Consider the following 694-nt stretch of genomic DNA (forward strand, 5'->3'; position numbering starts at 1 on the left):
AAACAGGAAATGGTCTCATTTGACCAAAATCTGGCAGTAAATTGCTCACATCATTTACTTCATTGTAGGCCTGAAAATTTTGATTCTAATAAGCAGGTAAGTTTCACCCAACTCAATATCCAAAAGACTCGTTTTACAGAAAAGGATTAAAAATAACACAATATTTATTGAGAGTGACTGAACCAAATTCTAGCACTTGAGTTACACGTAGTTTCTTGTGTGTCATATAAAATAATCATCAATATGTTCTTCTGTATTCTTTTTCTAACCTTGCAAAGACACAAATCATAATCCTTTACCAATATGTCCTTATTGCTTCTATGTGTAATCAATATACAGTTATTAATGAGATATTTTACTTTATCCTCTCATAGTAAGTGTTTGAAGTCAGTCTGGTGTGTATTTTAAACTTCATACACACCTCCATTTAGATAGACCACATTTCCAGGGCTCACTAGCCACGTGTGACTAGTGGCCACTATGTTAGATAGCATAGACTTAAGTGTCTATCTGCTTATGTTCTTGCTCAAAATAAAGCCTTTAAATATTGTTGTTTGTTTCCTTGTTCTGCCACTGATATCTACTAAGGTTTTGCTTTAGACTAAGAAACTCTCCAATTCAAGATAGTTGACTGCTTTGCAGTTAATGAAATCATTTTTGTTTGTTGAAAGCCTCTGCCTTTCTATATCTGAGA

The sequence above is a fragment of the Moschus berezovskii genome, chromosome 5, assembly GCF_049115385.1.
Source record: "Moschus berezovskii isolate FMDL1 chromosome 5, NW_MosBer_1.0, whole genome shotgun sequence".
NCBI lineage: Eukaryota > Metazoa > Chordata > Mammalia > Artiodactyla > Moschidae > Moschus > Moschus berezovskii.